The following is a 15,000-nucleotide window of genomic DNA, read 5'->3' as shown; positions in this document are numbered from 1 at the left end:
ATTTTTTTCCCTCATTTTGGCTGAGGACCCCGGTAGGCCAGTAGCCCCCCTTTGGGGGTCCCCGGACCTCACTGTGAGAACCACTGCCTCTCAACGCCTCACAAGAGGCGTTGTGAGCTTGTAGATCGGCTATTCTCACAATATTTATCTGTGGAACCGAGTCAAATGTAATGCCTCCTAATCCTACAATTCCAATTGCTTGTCAGTGTGGGGGGGTCCCCAGTTCAAATATGATTTATTTGGGGGTCCCAGTTCAAATATGATTTATTTGGGGGGTCCCCAGTTTCAAATATGATTTATTTGGGGGGTCCCCAGTTCAAATATTATTTGAATGAAAAAAAACAACAACAATAGCATATCTAAAAATGTTTTCTTAAATCCTAACAGTATGTGTTTTCTATATCAGTGGTGCTCCAACTTTTTCCGTGTCAAGGACCCCTGTATATGTATTTGGCCGCGGACCCCCATCTCAAAATATGTTGTTCCAGGGACCCCCAGAAGCACAGATCGGAGTTAAAAATAAATTCACTTTAAAACATAGCCTATATATAATATACATATATATATATGTATATATTCAAAGATTTGTACACATTTTCCACGATTAAAACAAAATAATAGCACACATATATATATAACAAGCTCGTAGCGCTATGAGCTTGTAGATCTGCTGTTTTTTGAACAGCCAAAGCCCGGTGTTAATGGGTTACTGTGTCATTCTTAGATAGATCAGATAGCATCTGACACCACAGGCATGTTGAGATAGACATCTGACATTCTTCCTGCCGACCAGCCAGTAGACAGAGTGGTTTATGCTGTCACTTACACTAACTAGCTGACATAACATAACAACTAGCTCTAAACTAGTGTTGATGTGAGTTTTGACGGCACATTTTGATTCAGTTTTTAAAGTCCTAGTCAGTTTTAGTCATATTTTAGTCATCTGAAATGTCTAGTTTTATTCGACTAAATATCATACGATTATAGTCTAAGCTATAGTCTAGAGTCTAACTAAACTAAAATGTGTTTCGTCGGTGCCTTGATGGCGTCATAACGGCTGATTTTATACTTGGTTGCATGCTGAAAATAGCAGATCTACAAGCTCACAACGCGTCGCGCTGCGACGCGTTGTGAGCTTGTAGATCTGCTATTTTCAGAGCGCAACACCCCGAGCGCAACCAACCATCAAATGACTTGTCTTTTAGTTCTACTGGATCTCTTCTCCTCTAGATCCCTCACTGACATTTTAGTCTAGTTTTTATTTGTTGACAAATTGTCAGTATATTTAGTCTTAGTTTTAGTCATCATAGCTTAGCTTTTATTTACTTTTCGTCAGTGAAAACGTAGGTAGTCGACAAACGTTTTTCGTCATAGTTTTAGTCGTCAAAATCAACACTTTGCTCTAAACGTGTTGCTTCGCTGAAGTAAAGGCCTTTATGAAGGAAAACCGCAAAAAGTTATAGTATGGAGATGAGAGGTTTCTGAGAGAGAGAGAGAGCTGTACCGGTGACATTTTATACAGTATAAAGTTCTCAAACGTTTCTTTTTCATGTCATTTGATGACATTTAGACGTAGAATACTGTGTTGTCGTTGGATGAGATTTTGTCCACAATTCCATCCATGCTGTATTGATGTTGGTACCAATAGGAGAGATAAACAGGCAAACGTTGATCAAAAATAACAATTATTTAATTAAGTAATAACTTATTATTATATTATTATTAATTAAGTAAATACTTAATAACTAAAGTAGTAACTTTTGACTTGGAATCCAGATTTCTTTTTTTATATTTTTGAATTGGAATCCTGAAAAGTAACATTTTTTTTAAATTTCAAATGCATTTAGTTATGCTTATGTTAACTTTATGAACTTAAATACGAATACATTGGACATAAAATAGACAATAGAACTTTAATACTAGTCATTAAGCTACTAATATAGACTGTAGTAATTAAAGCGGGTCATGTTTGCATGTTTAGGAATTGTAAACAGCTGTAATCAATAATATATCACCATTCTGATACCTGTGGGCCACATTAAAGGCAGGTACACATTGCAGGACCTTAAAGTGCTCGGGGGGTTATCTGATCGTTAAGCATTACACACTGCAGGAGTTTATTTCTTGAAATCGGCTGTCATAATATCGTTGTGGTCTTCACAACAGGATTGATCCCCGACAAGGGCTGACACACTGTAGGATAGTTCACTAGGATGCTATCTCCAGAGTCAGACCCAATACATACATTTGAGTTTATTCCAATTCATTTTAATCGACGTATCCCGTGATATGCCTCTCTCCCTCTCCCCCCTCTCTCGCTCTTTCTCTCTCTCTTTCTCTCTCTCTCGCACTTCAAGTGCGCAGAAGCGGTCAGTGACAGCGTTGCCATGTCCGCTTATTATAAGCGACTTTGGGCTTGTTTTTCTGTAGAGTTGCTTGTAAATATTGGTTGTTGCGGGGTGCATTTTTTGGGCTTATTTGTATAGTTGCTTATTTGGCCTTGTTTCCTAATGTTGTTTAAACCAGTGGTTTAAACAACACATAATATGTATTTGTCCGCAGACCCCCCTTCTGTAAATATGTTGTGTCATCATAGACCCCCATACAAGATTTGTGTGGATTTGGAAAATATTCCACAATTTTCTCAAGATTTTTCTTTGAAAATAGCTGCGACGCGTTGTGAGCTTGTAGATCGGCTATTTTCAAATATCCAATGTATTTGTAAATAGGTTTAAAGTGCTCAAGTGGCCTTTTCTTGGGCTTGTTTTCATAGACCTGGTTGCTTATTTCTCTCGCAACATCTGGCAACGCTGTTCTGACACAACGTGCACATGCTGCACACACACACACACACACACACACACACACAGAGAGAGCTCGCTCTCGCTCTCACTCTCTGTCTGTCTCTCTCTCTCTGTACAATTCCTCTAAAATAAACAGCCACCAGGCTCGCTCACTCTCTCATTTTGTTTTATAATGTTAACTTAATACAGGACTGGACGGTAATATTGCGGTAGGGACTGTTTGTTGTGGTCAGATCCAGCGACGCCCCCCTACCCACGGTGGCTGTAATGTGCTCTCATTGGCTGTAGCGTGCATCTCCTCGCAAGGTGGTCGCAGCCCCGTTCATATTGTATGATATTGTCTGCTGTCCTGTCCCAGGACAGAGCTGAATATCTAACATGGTAGTTATCTGAAAACGGTCGGAAAGCCGTCGCAGAGCGGATAATCGCGGCCATATCGTCTCGCGGTGCCTTTCACACACAGCGAGCATTATCTCGCAGATCAAAGGCCGATCTGCGTCAGATCGGGAGGTTTTGTCGGCGAGCGCCAAAAATGTCGGCGACAGCAATATCGGACCCAATCTCCTGCAGTCTGTACGGGCCCTAAGTGTAGGTGGGGGCCGCACGTGGCCCCCGGGCCGCCAGTTGCCCATGTATGGCCTACCTAAACTCAATAATCGATTAGACTGTACATTGAAACTATACACACTATAGGATGCCAGGTCAACACATAAACATAGCATCTGTGTACAGCAGGGGTCTTCAACGCTTTTCAGGCCAAGGACCCCTTATCTGAGAGACAGATGAGGCAGGGACCCCCTGGCCCACCAACCACTACATATTGTATAACATTGTGTTGCAGATTAAAATTTTTCATAGATATCATAGACTTGTCTGACAACACTTTATCATTGTGTGTGTTGTGTGTTGTGTTAGATGTGTATTTTCAGACTGTTGTGTTAACCACTTAACCCCCCTCCCCCCCCCCCAAAAAAAAACATCTTCGCTGAAAATAGCAGATCTACAAGCTCACAACGCCTCGCACCGCGAGGCGTTGTGAGCTTGTAGATCTGCTATTTTCCGCTAATGTTCCCCTCAGAACAGGGACGCTAGGGTTCAAGTGGTTAATGTAAAAAAAAAAAATCCTATCACACAAAGATTTGGCGGACCCCCCCCCCCGCCCCCTGTAGTAACTCTGAGGACCCCCTAGGGGTCCCGGACCCCCTGTTGGAAGTCCCCTGGTCTACATAATAGGATTTCTACAGTAAATTCATGAAGTGATATTATTGACCTGACCATGGCTGCTATGACAGGCTGTATATTGCAAAAGAAAAAAACCCTCTGATTCCAGGAGTTCTTAAAGCGGGGTCCCCCAGGGGTCCTTGAAGGGGGTCCCAGGGGGTCCCCATCTAAACTAGTTAATATACAGCAGTAGCATCAAAATCTACAATCGGCTATACTAGATTTTAGGCTTTGTAGATCTGCTATTTTTTTTAAAGGAGGGGATTTTTTTATGCGGTAATTATATTGAAACATTTCAGGGCGGGTTCCTGGCAGAGAATGGGGGGACGTTGTGAGCTTGTAGATCAGCTATTTTCACAATTTTTGCCTCTTTCTTAGCTAATATTTGTCACATCTTTATTATAGGTATAACTTCATAAATGCACACTACAGATACCCTGTATTCACTTATACTGGTTTTGGTTTGTTTACTGTTGAGTGAGAAAACAATGTTGGACATTAAGCTATTTAAGACAGGGATCCCATCTGTGTCATTTTAAGATCTATTTGGCTATTCAAAAATAGCAGATCTGATCTACAAGCTCATAATCCAATCCAATCCACTTTATTTATTTATAGAGCACATTTAAAACAACAGTGTTGAACCAAAGAGCTGTACGCTCAGTAAAATACTGAAATAAACAAGAGAACACACACATAGTGCACGCTATGAGCTTGTATATCTGCTATTTTTATAATAGCCAAATGTATAATGAATAGCCCCCCCCCTCCCCCCCCTGTGTCCCTGTATATCAGTGTAGTAGTGAATGAGCTGCCAGGCATGCAGCATGCACAGGGTTAATGCTTCTAACAGTGTGTGTGTGTGTGTGTGTGTGTGTGTGTGTGTGTGTGTGTGTGTGTGTGTGTGTGTGTGTGTGTGTGTGTGTGTGTGTTGAATCATTCTGGTTCAGCCTGTTTTACCTTTTAACCTACTGGCTCAGGTTCAGACATATCTCTCTCTCGCTCTCTCTCTCTCTATTTCTCTCTCAATGTTTGTCTCTGTCTCTCTCTCTCTCTGCAGTGTATTGAATCAGAGGTTGTTTACACACCTCAACAAAATCACAACACAGGTGATCATGTTTATTCTATTATGTATTAAATCAGTGAATAACATATGTACTGTAGGCTCTGTTATTCCATGGTTGTTCTAGTTACCTTAAATAGCTGTGTGTGTGTGTGTGTGTGTGTGTGTGTGTGTGTGTGTGTGTGTGTGTGTGTGTGTGTGTGTGTGTGTGTGTGTGTGTGTGTGTGTGTGTGTGTGTGTGTGTGTGTGTGTGTGTGTGTGTGTGTGTGTGTGTGTGTGTGTGTGTGTGTGTGTGTGGGAGACATTGTATCCATGTCTCCTTTCTGATAATGTGTGAAACTAGAAACTTTCTTCCTGGACTCTTCTGTAATCCCGTTTCTCCAGTTGCTCTTCCGCGTGTTTCTGCTGCTGGCGCCTGGCAACCGTGTGTGTGTGTGTGTGTGTGTGTGCACGCGCGTGCGTGCGTGCTGGTTATTGACAGCGATGGGAAAGTACTCAAATGTTTTACTCAAGTAAAAGTATCAATACTGCAATATGGAAATACTACAGGTGAAAGGTAAAAAAATGACTTGCGTGAAAGTACAAAAGTATTTGTATCGAAATGCACTTTAAGTACCAAAAGTAAAAGTACTCATTATGCAGAATGTCCCCATTTCTGTGTTCAAAGTGTATAACAATCATATGAAAATAGCAGATCTACAAGCGAGAGACATGTTTTTATTTTGACACTTGCTTTAGCAATGTAAACGTATGTTTTCTCATGACAATAAAGCTCCTCTCAATTGAATTGAGAGAGAGAGAGAGGGAGAGAGACATGCTCAGAGAGGAATGGCTCATTGTGAATGTGTGTGTGTGTGTGTGTGTGTGTGTGTGTGTGTGTGTGTGTGTGTGTGTGTGTGTGTGTGTGTGTGTGTGTGTGTGTGTGTGTGTGTGTGTGTGTGTGCGTTCATTAATGATTAACAGGGCTGTCTGACCAATATGAGCTCTTAACTATCTGCTTCTCTGTCTTTGATGTCAAACGTGTGTGTGTGTGTGTGTGTGTGTGTGTGTGTGCGCGTTCGCGCTCTTCTACTGTACGCCCAATTACCAGCTTTATCAGGAGTAAACGCGTATTGTAGAGTTGTGTGTGTAACTAGTGCGGTGGAAAAAGTACTAGATTTATTTAGTGAAGTAAAAGTATCAATACTGTAATGTAGAAACACTCTTGTTACAAGTATCAGTGTTAATCAAACGTTTTCATGTCAAGTGCCGCCCTAAATGATAAGTATTTGTATTTGGCCACGTTGTTCCAGGGATCCCAGAAGCAAAGATTTGAGACATTTTTCAAAAATAGCAGATCTACAAGTTCATGAGCTTGTAGATCTGCTATTTTATGGGCATTCACACAAGTGTTCCCTTGTAGTATAATTGTTCTCATTTGCCTGAGTCAGGGGTCTTCAACGTTTTTCAGGCCAAGGACCCCTTAGCTGAGACAGAGATGAAGCAGGGACCCCTTAGCTGAGAGAAAGATGAAGCAGGGACCCCTTAGCTGAGAGAGAGATGAAGCAGGGACCCCTTAGCTGAGAGAGAGATGAAGCAGGGACCCCTTAGCTGAGAGAGAGATGAAGCAGGGACCCCTTAGCTGAGAGAGAGATGAAGCAGGGACCCCTTAGCTGAGACGGAGATGAAGCAGGGACCCCTTAGCTGAGACAGAGATGAGGCAGGGACCCCTTAGCTGAGACAGAGATGAGGCAGGGACCCCTTAGCTGAGACAGAGATGAAGCAGGGACCCCTTAGCTGAGACGGAGATGAAGCAGGGACCCCTTAGCTGAGACAGAGATGAGGCAGGGACCCCTTAGCTGAGACAGAGATGAGGCAGGGACCCCTTAGCTGAGACAGAGATGAAGCAGGGACCCCTTAGCTGAGACGGAGATGAAGCAGGGACCCCTTAGCTGAGAGAGAGATGAAGCAGGGACCCTTTAGCTGAGAGAGAGATGAAGCAGGGACCCCTTAGCTGAGAGAGAGATGAAGCAGGGACCCCTTAGCTGAGACAGAGATGAAGCAGGGACCCTTTAGCTGAGAGAGAGATGAAGCAGGGACCCCTTAGCTGAGACAGAGATGAAGCAGGGACCCCTTAGCTGAGAGAGAGATGAAGCAGGGACCCCTTAGCTGAGAGAAAGATGAAGCAGTGACCCCTTAGCTGAGAGAGAGATGAAGCAGGGACCCCTTAGCTGAGACAGAGATGAAGCAGGGACCCCTTAGCTGAGACAGAGATGAAGCAGGGACCCCTTAGCTGAGACAGAGATGAAGCAGGGACCCCCACTACATATTGTATAACATTGTGTTGCATATTCAACGTTTTCATATATTTCATAGAAAGCCTCATAGACTTGATTGACAGCAAGCAACTGTCATCAGTGTTGAGAAAATGGAAATAACTCAAAGTAAAAGTACGTAGAAAAAGTACTCGAGTATGTGAGTAAATGCACTTAGTTACTTTACAGCAGCACTCTGAGAGGGAATTCCCAGAGAAATAACACACACACACACACACACACACACACACACACACACACACACACACACACACACACACACACACACACACACACACACACACACACACACACACACACACACACACACACACACACACACACACACACACACACACACACACACACACACACACACAAACACACACAAACACAAGCGTGCGAAACAGTCAGAAAACATGTGGCTTCTTTTTTGTGCCGCCTCTTTTCATCTCTCCCTCTCGCTCTCTTTTCATCCCTCGCTTTTCCTAATTCCACAGAGAGAGAGAGGGAGAGGGGGAGAGAGAGAGAATAATTTGGCAAAGTGATTAAAAACAACAGAGAATTTGAAATCGAAGCCCCACACACACACACACACACACACACACACACACACACACACACACACACACACACACACACACACACACACACACACACACAGAGCCCTGAGGGTAATCCAATTAGTTTTACACGATGACTCTGATGTTCATCTTTCTGTCGTTTCCTCTCTCTCTCTCTCCTCTCTCTAGATCTACAAGCGCAACAAACTTGTAGATCGGCTCGTTGAGCTTGTAGAGCGGCTCGTTGAGCTTGTAGATCGGCTCGTTGAGCTTGTAGATCGGCTCGTTGAGCTTGTAGATCGGTTCGTTGAGCTTGTAGATCGGTTCGTTGAGCTTGTAGATCGGCTTGAAAAAGATCGGTTGAGCTTGAAAATATAGGATTTTTTCTGTTGAACATTTTTCAACATGTAAATGATTATGATGATGAATATTTTTTTGATTATCTCAAATAACTGTGATTAGTGGATTGTATGATAACCTATTGAGGCCTCTATAGAGTGACACAGCATCATTTGCACTTGCGGGACGCTTGTGCGCATGTAAACAACACACACACACACACACACACACACACACACACACACACACAGGAATTTGATGCAACTGAGCCTTGTCTTCAGACTGCAGCGTATGAGCTGGTATGTGCGTCCAGCTGTTGTGTGTGTGTGTGTGTGTGTGTGTGTGTGTGTTTCATTTCATTTCCAATGACTTCCTGTTTGAGCTTGTTGAGAGCGCCGGAGCTAAACAATTGCCTCCCCCCCTCCCCCCCCTCCTTCCTTCCACCCCCCCTCCTGCCCCTCCCAAACCCCAGCCTGCGTTTTTCAGTTCAATTAAAAGCCACTAGAATTCACTTAGAATTCCTCTTCCAAACCAAACGGCCTCGGGAGGGAAAAGTAACTAAGTACATCTACTCTGTGGTGGGGAAAGTAACTAAGTACATCTACTCAGTGGTGGTGGGAATAGTAACTAAGTACATCTACTCAGTGGTGGGGAAAGTAACTAAGTACATCTACTCAGTGGTGGGGAAAGTAACTAAGTACATCTACTCAGAGGTGGGGAAAGTAACTAAGTACATCTACTCTGTGGTGGGAAAAGTAATTGAGTACATCTACTCAGTGGTGGGAAAAGTAACTAAGTACATCTACTCAAGCATCAAAGTAACCAAGTACGTCTACTCAGGCATCAAAGTAACGTCTACTCAAGCATCAAAGTAACTAAGTACGTCTACTCAAGCATCAAAGTAACTAAGTACGTCTACTCAAGCATCAAAGTAACTACTGTAAGTACATCTACTTCAGCATCAAAGTAACTAAGTACGTCTACTCAAGCATCAAAGTAACTAAGTACATCTTAAGCATCAAAGACATCTTATTTAGCAGGAGTCTCTACCAGAATAAAGATGGTGTCTTTTATTTATTTTTGTCCGTTTCTGAGAGTTCAGGGAAACTATGTCGTCAGAACTGAACTCTGCTTGAACCTTTTAACTTGTACACCGCAAAAATCCTCAGTGTTAATTTAACTCAGAGACAGTGTAATAAATGTAACCAAATGGACCCGTACGGGTCCATTTGGTTACATTTATTACACGCTCTGAGTTACAATCTTTTTTTTTGTTACACTCTCCAATGAATACTCCACATTTTAACCCATTAAAACCAGGAAAGCATCTCTGTCATTTCAGATTTCTTTGGCTGTTCAAAAATAGCAGATCTACAAGCTCATAGCGTGGAACTCGGTGCCGTGCTATGAGCTTGTAGATCTGCTATTTTTGTGAAAAATCGTGTGAACATTTGTGCAAATCTTTGAATATATATGTTACAGGGAAATTGGCATTCCAGGGAAATTGAAAGGGGTAGGCTTGTTTTCATCGCCCCTCAGGCAATTCTGTAGAATCAACGCTAGAGGGCAATGCAAGCCAGACATGAGCCCCACACCACACACGCACGCATGCACAAACGAGCACGCGCGCACACACACACACACACACACACACACACACACACACACACACACACACACACACACACACACACACACACACACACACACACACACACACACACACAGCACAAGGGGGCGGGCTATGTTAGTGCAGTGAGTGAAACTTGGGGCAAACGCAGTCCACACCATGGATCATTTACGATTCTGTGCCTATCGGTACATAACTCAGACGGCGCTTAAGTCGACTAGCAGACCATCGGCCGGTCGTCACGGGCACTCGCGCCTGGAGGCGCTCGGGCGCGACTCCTCGGCCTCAAGGTCTGCTAAGTCGGCGCGCCTCCGTCATGGTCCAAAACTATACTTTATCAGCGAAAAAAAAGTAGTCCGCGGTTGTTTGAAAAAGTAATGTCCGAAGCGGGAGTCAAACCCCGGCTCCCAGTGGTAGTGGGTGGGGAGTCCAATGATTATCGAAGTGCGCCACTGAGGCTTGTACTAGTGGTGTAAAGTAACAAAGTAGATTTACTCAAGTACAATTTTGAGGTATTCGTACTTTACTTGACTATTTCTCTCATATTATCCATTTTATTTTCAGCGTTCCCCTAGCGTAGCTTCCTGGTTACTATGTTGTTGTTAACTCTGCGTCGTCCTCGCATCAAAGCCCCGCCTCGCAGCACCGCCCCGCGCCTATAAAACAAGCGCTCCCCTGTCAATTTCCCTGGAATGCCATTTTCCCTGTGACATATACATATATACTTTTTTTAAGCGAACATTTTTCACTCCAATATTTGCTTCTGGGGGGTCCCTGAACAACATATTTTGAGACGGGGGTCCGCGGCCAAATACATATAATTTTGGGGGTCCTTGACGTGGAAAAGTTTGAGCACCACTGATATAGAAACATACTGTTAGGATTTAGATTTTTTTTGTAGATATGTATTTGGCCCGCGGACCCCCATCTCGAAATGTGTTGTTCCAGGGACCCCCCAGAAGCAAGATTTGAGTTACAAATGTTCGCTTTAAAAAACAATATATATATATATACATATATATATATTCGCATAGATTTGCACACATTTTCAAGATTTTTCAAAAATAGCAGATCTGCTATTTTTCAAAAATAGCAGATCTACAAGATCTAGCAGAGCTTGTAGATATTTTAGAAAAATCGTTAATTTTTTTGCAAATCTTTGAATAATATATATATATATACATTAGTATATATTAATATATAAAGCAAAAATGTTTTACTCAAATCTTTGCTTCTGGCGGGGGTCCCTGGAACAAGATATGTTGAGATGGGGGGTCCGTGGCCAAATACATACATTTTGGGTGGTCCTTGACATACGCGGCACGCCATGAGCTTGTAGATCTGCTATTTTTGAATAGCCCAAAGACATCTAACATGACACAGATGCGTTCCCGGTCTGAAATGGTTTAAAGGCATAATATGTAACTTTGCCTTGTGTTTACATAATACCACAATACATAAACAGAAACACACATCACATTACCTGCAGAAACACACATCGTCCTCTGGCTGTGTTTTGGTGTTTTCACTCTTTGTTTTGGTAGACAGGGATGTTTCTGGGGCGTCTAAGAGGGGGTGTGAGCTTGTAGATCGGCTATTTTCACAATAAATTGCGTCTTTCTCAGGTAATATTTGACAATTTGGCCAATTAAGTTAGGCCATTTTTATAGTATTCTTAGTTTTTTGCCTTTTTGTATTTGTATATATTTTTCATTTTAGAGGTATTAAAAATACCCCCCAAAAAAAAATTTAAACGAATTCCGACCCCCAGTTTGGGAACCACTGATCTAGATGGATAGATGGATAGATGGATAGATAGAGGGATAGACAGCAGTGTGTGAAGGTCTGAAGGAGTCTTAACATCGGTTTGAGAAACGGCAGTGGACGAATTGACGGACAGGTGAGAAGGGAGGGAGAGAGAGAGAGAGAGAGAGAGGCGTGTTGGAACAAGACACGAGGAAGGACGAGAGAGAGATATAGCTAATGGCTATTTCTGTTCTTTTATGTATGAATATTTCTTGAACATGGAAACGATTATGACAAAATAATAGCGATTTGACGATTATGTAATAATTGTGACAGGTACAGGCGTGTGTGTGTGTGTGTGTGTGTGTGTGTGTGTGTGTGTGTGTGTGTGTGTGTGTGTGTGTGTGTGTGTGTGTGTGTGTGTGTGTGTGTGTGTGTGTGTGTGTGTGTGTGTGTGTGTGTGTGGACTTTAACCTTATGGTCTGCTAGAGCTGACAGTCCAGGAATGTTGTACTGCTAAAGGTGGGGGTGAAGTGAACTGTCCCTTTTAAGGCAGTGGTTCCCAAACAGTGGGTTGGGACCCATTTGTGGGCCGCGAACCCATTGTTGTGGGTCGCGACTCGCAAGTAAATTATGTCCCTTTTTTTTACTTCTTATTTAAAAAACAAAAAAAAGATTTCAAAAGATTTTCACATTTTCACAATTATTCATAAACTAATCAAAATTCCCATTAAAAATACATTGAAAAAAACTCTAGAAGTAGTGAAAATAGCAGATCTACAAGCTCACAATGCGACGTGTTGTGAGCTTGTAGATCTGCTATTTTCACTAGTTTGGGACATCAAAATGTCTCCTTTGGGTCACGACCAACAAAAAGGTTTGGGAACCACCGGATTAGGGTTAGGTTTAACCACGCCCACCTGGGCCAAACACCAAAGAAAGAGGGAGTCCCCTGGAGGAACAGGAATGAACCTAGAGAAGAATGACAATCTGGGAGAATGGGGGCGATCGAGGGCGAGAGAGATGTTGAGAGAGAGAGAGAGAGAGAGAGAGAGAGAGAGAGAGAGGTCGAAAGGTCAACCACTGCCACATGTGAAGTGTGGGTGAGAGCGATTGACGTACTGAGTCATTGTAGCTCTCCACTCCTCCCTCACTTCCTCTCTCTCTGTGTGTGTCTCTCTCACTCTCTCTCTCTCTCTCTCTCTTCTCTCTCTCTCTCTCTCTCTCTCTCTCTCTCTCTCTGTCTCTCTGTCTCTCTCTCATGTTACTGTACATTTTGCTACGTTCCTCTTTTCCCTGGAACACAATATTTTGAGACGGAGGGGGTCCGTGTGGCCAAATACATATCATTTTGGGGGTCCTTGACATGACAAAGTTTAGTGCCAGGGACCCCCAGAAGCAAAGATTTGAGGTCAAAATGTTGTTTAAAATATATATATATATATATATATATTCAAAGATTTGCACAAATTTTCATGTGAATTGGTTAATACAGTGGTTTTCAACCAGTGGTCCTTGAGGGAGTGCCAGGGGGTCCCCAGTGATGCGCCGTAGCAGACCTGTCACTCTTGGTTCAATAAAACCCTAAAGTCCAGTTTATAGACGACATACACAGAAACTACCGTTCACATGCGCAAGGCATCTTTATTGACAAACAAGGGAGATTCCCTCTATACTATGTGAATAAAAGAACAGCAAATTAATGATATTAAAACAATACGACCTGATATATCACGAAGGCAATTCGCTCCACATCTAAGTCTGCATGCAAACAAGCGTTCGGTTGAGCGCCTGGAGAATTCTGAAGTTCTTATCTATTACATTCAGTATATCAACGCTGTGGCTATCAAGGCCTTCCTTCTTACTGGAGCACAGCTACTGTGCTCCACACTCTATAAAGTATAGGTTGACGGCCCAAGGTTCCACAATGGACCATCACCAGCTAAATGAGTTAACATAGCGTCACAATCATTTTAACCACTTAGCTTTGGCTATTCAAAAATAGCAGATCTACAAGCTCATAGCGCGGCACCGAGTGCCGCGCTATGAGCTTGTAGATCTGCTATTTTTGAAAAAACTTGAAAAAGTGTGCCATATCTTTGAATATTCATATTTTTTTAAAGCGAAAATTAACTGATATCTTTGCTTCTGGGGGGTCCCTGGCACAAAACGTTGTCAAATGGGGGTCCGCGGCCAAATGTATATCAATTTAGGGGTCCTTGGCATGAAAAAGGTTGAAAACCACTGGGTTAAATACATAGAACGTGTATGTTGTTATGTTAATACATAGAATGTGTATGTTGTCATCTTGGAGTGTGTTTTTTCCTGAACCTTCATTCTGATCATTTGGTACTAGGCCTGACCTTGACTAAGTCGACTAGTCGACTGGTTAGTCGCGGGGGGTCCGAGTCGACTGCGTCTCTCTTAGTCGAATCTAGTCAAAAAAGACAAAAAAAAAAACAGTCTGTAGCATCTGCCAGGGTTTTGAACGATTTTGGTACCTTTTCGCATAGCCACAGAATATTTTTCTCCAGTATGATTGATCCCAGATAATTTCTAATCACAGATGAGATTCAGGTGTGGTTTCACAAATGTCAACGAGGTCATTGTGACCTTGTTGTCATGTGTTGTTTGATGTTTGAAAATAGCTCAAAACCAGTAGTTTCAAACCAAAAAACAATGTGAATTGTTTGTCCGTTTGAATTTTAACATTGAAGTGGATGGAGCAGCAAATCTTTGGAAATTGTTATCTCCTTATTCGTTTGGAATATCGAAAGAGTGTCAATACTAAATAATTAGAGAATCTTTTTAGACTTCTTTTTTTTTTGAAAAAAGCTTTTTTTTTGTTTTGTTTTTCAGGACGTTTTTAAACGTCTTTGGCAGGCAATAGCTGAATTCCCAAAGACGTTTATAAACGTCTTTGGCAGTTAATGTGTTAATGGCCAAAAATGATTTAAATCGTTTTTTTTTTTTTTTTGTCGACTGCCAGTCGACTATTGGCAATTAGTCGCCAATTAGATTCGACTAAACAAATCCTTAGTCGGGGACAGGCCTATTTGGTACAAAGTCTGACAACATGAGCCTCATTTAAACCCATTTTACACATCTGTGTCATTATACATTTCTTTGGCCATTCAAAAATATCCGCTATACAAGCTTATAGCCGCGCTATGAGCTTGTAGATCTGCTATTTTTGAATGGCCCAAAGTATAAAAGAATGGTTGTAGCTAAAAATGTAAAATGACACACAGTGTGTGTTCCAGGAATGAATGTGTTAAATGACATGTGTGCTGCACAGGTCTGTGCATCTGGAACACTACCACTGTACGCTGTTATTATG

General features: G+C 42.3%; 1 protein-coding gene across 1 annotated transcript in view; it reads left to right on the top strand.

The window, feature by feature from the left end:
* The window catches only part of plcb3 (phospholipase C, beta 3 (phosphatidylinositol-specific)), a gene marked incomplete at its 5' end in the record, with an annotated part of 132,364 nt that overhangs the window by 505 nt on the left and 116,859 nt on the right, over nt 1–15,000 (top strand).

The sequence above is a fragment of the Gymnoscopelus braueri genome (genome assembly GCF_963280865.1).
Source record: "Gymnoscopelus braueri genome assembly, chromosome: 15".
NCBI classification, from domain to species: Eukaryota; Metazoa; Chordata; class Actinopteri; order Myctophiformes; family Myctophidae; genus Gymnoscopelus; species Gymnoscopelus braueri.
Note: the sequence above shows the minus strand (reverse complement) of the source record. Positions and strands in the feature narration are given on the sequence as shown.